This window comes from Nerophis lumbriciformis, linkage group LG13, assembly GCF_033978685.3.
Source record: "Nerophis lumbriciformis linkage group LG13, RoL_Nlum_v2.1, whole genome shotgun sequence".
Taxonomy (NCBI): Eukaryota; Metazoa; Chordata; class Actinopteri; order Syngnathiformes; family Syngnathidae; genus Nerophis; species Nerophis lumbriciformis.
Genome location: NC_084560.2, coordinates 40557921 through 40560639, shown reverse-complemented (window position 1 = coordinate 40560639; position 2719 = coordinate 40557921). Strand labels below are relative to the sequence as shown.

Below are 2719 nucleotides of genomic sequence, written 5' to 3'. Positions count from 1 at the left end.
TGTACTCCTTTTACATTGTTATGAACTTTTTTTCGGCGCTCGTCGACGCAACAGCGCCTCCGCTGGTTGCAGACCAGTAGTGCCACACACTCGGACAGACTAGACAGACGCCACAAGGTGCGGTCGCATCTTTTTATTGGCGGAACATTCCATCACGGATGTCTTAACTTACCTTCCCGCTGACGTTATTGATCGCCATTGATTCCGGCTGATGGATTATATTGCTAGCCAGAAACCCAGCAGACAATGTAGCTGTAGAATTGTAGCACACAGGAACCTACATTGTATGCCAGGTTCAGGACAGAGCAAATCCACACAGGAAGAAGCAGACCAGGGGATCCTCGGGGGGGGGGCAGAGGACTTCCTGTCTGGGGGGGGTTGACGCCATCAGGAGGAAGACCCAGGAAAGTAGGCCTTGCCGCCAGAGACCCAGTAGCCAGATGTAGCTGCTGACGTTACACAGGATCTACACTGCCTACTGAGCAAGTGACGGCCGCCGCACGCAGACGGGCGGGATCAGGATGGCGAAGAGGCGAGTCCGCCTGCGAGGGGAGGGAAGAGGACGGGACATGCCGTTAATACGAGGCGCGGGCCGAGGGGAAGGATGTGGGAGATTATCCGCTGACGAGCATCTCGGGAGCGTCACGTTATCAGCCGCGGATTCCTGTCATTCTTTCTCATTATCCCCGAGGACACGCCCCCTCCCGCCCGCCGCCTCACAATGGGAGCGTTGACCCCGCTCCTAATGGGACGCCAGCCGCACGCCGCATGCCTGCTGACCGCCGCCATCAAACACGCCAATCTTCCGTTTTTTCAAGAAACGTATCCTTCCGTATGTCTTCACGCGCACTCCCGACAGTTGACCGTGACAACCACCGCTTGGTCCAACGGAAATAATCCAAGTTATATCATCACTACAATCGATCCTGAGGACAGTTGTTGATAATAACCACCACTTTGCGCAGGAGTGATAAAACGGGAAGACTCAAAATAATCCAAAAAGTCACGCTCACTTATTCATGAGCGGGCAAAGTAGATCCTGCCACATGTTAATTGATGGTAACCACTACTTTACTTTATAGAAATTAATACAAATACAAAGGCACCTAGCATAATATAAATACATAGGAAGACCCGAAATAATCCACAAAATCAAAGTCTACACACTAATGTAAATGTGTCACATAAATGTGATTTTTTTTTTTTTTTTTTTGCCAACTAGTTATTAATGAAAACCGCCACCTTGCACAATATAAATACGTAGGAAGACTCAAAATAATACACAAAGTCAGTCGGCACACTCAATGTAAATGTTTCATATGAATAATGTGATTGTTCCGCCCACCAGTTGTTTGTGATAACCGCCACCTGGCATAATATACACACATAGGAAGACCCGAAATAATACACAAAATCAAAGTCTACACACTCAATGTAAATGTGTCGTATAAATGTTTTTTCCCCGCCAACCAGTTATTAATGATAACCGCCACCTCGCACAATATAAATACATAGGAAGACTCAAAATAATACGCAAAGTCAAAGTCTACACACTCATTGTAAATGGGTCGTATGGATAATGTGATTGTTTCGCCCACCAGTTATTAATGATGACCGCTACCTTGCGTAATATAAGTGCATAGTAAGACCCGAAATAATCCACAAAATCAAAGTCTACACACTAATGTAAATGTGTCACATAAATGTGATTTTTTTTTTTTTTTTTTTTTTTTTTTTTTGCCAACTAGTTATTAATGATAACTGCCACCTTGCACAATATAAATACGTAGGAAGACTTAAAATAATACACAAAGTCACAGTCAGCACACTCAATGTAAATGTTTCATATGAATAATGTGATTGTTCCGCCCACCAGTTGTTTGTGATAACCGCCACCTGGCATAATATAAACACATAGGAAGACCCAAAATAATCCACAAAATCAAAGTCTACACACTCATTGTAAATGTGTCGTGTTAATGGGATTTTTTCGCCAACCAGTTATTAATGATAACCGCCACTTCGCATAGTATAAATACGTAGGAAGACTCAAAATAATACACAATGTCAATGTCGGCACACTCAATGTAAATGTTTCATATGAATAATGTGATTGTTTCGCCCACCATTCATTAATGATGACCGCTACCTTGCATGATATAAATGCATAGGACGACTTGAAATAATCCACAAAGTCAAAGTCTACACACTCAATGTAAATGTGTCGTATACATAATGTGATTGTTCCGCCAATCTTAGTGATAACTGCCACTTAGCATATAATAGATACATAGGAAGACCCGAAATAATCCACAAAATCAAAGTCTACACACTCAATGTAAATGTGTCGTGTTAATGGGATTTTTTAGCCAACTAGTTATTAATGATAACCGCCACCACGCACAATATAAATACGTAGGAAGACTCAAAATAATACACAATGTCAATGTCGGCACACTCAATGTAAATGTTTCATATGAATAATGTGATTGTTTCGCCCACCATTCATTAATGATGACCGCTACCTTGCGTGATATAAATGCATAGGATGACTTGAAATAATCCACAAAGTCAAAGTCTACACACTCAATGTAAATGGGTCGTATAAATAATGTGATTGTTCCGCCAACCTGGTATTGATGATAACCGCCATCTTGCACAATATAAACACATAGGAAGACTCAAAATAATCCACAGAGCACAAACACCGGATGTAGAC

At 42.4% G+C, this 2719-nt stretch overlaps 1 long non-coding RNA gene across 2 annotated transcripts in view; it reads right to left on the bottom strand.

The window, feature by feature from the left end:
- Nucleotides 1-492: 492 nt before the first annotated feature.
- Nucleotides 493-2719, bottom strand: part of LOC133613328 (uncharacterized) — a 75744-nt gene continuing 73517 nt past the window's right edge. Inside the window, exon 5 of one of the 2 annotated variants that reach the window (XR_012050788.1) lies at nucleotides 493-542. This is a non-coding gene — a long non-coding RNA (uncharacterized lncRNA). Of the gene's footprint in view, nucleotides 543-1715 lie in introns of those variants that run through there. The other variant, XR_012050787.1, reaches the window with a different exon arrangement.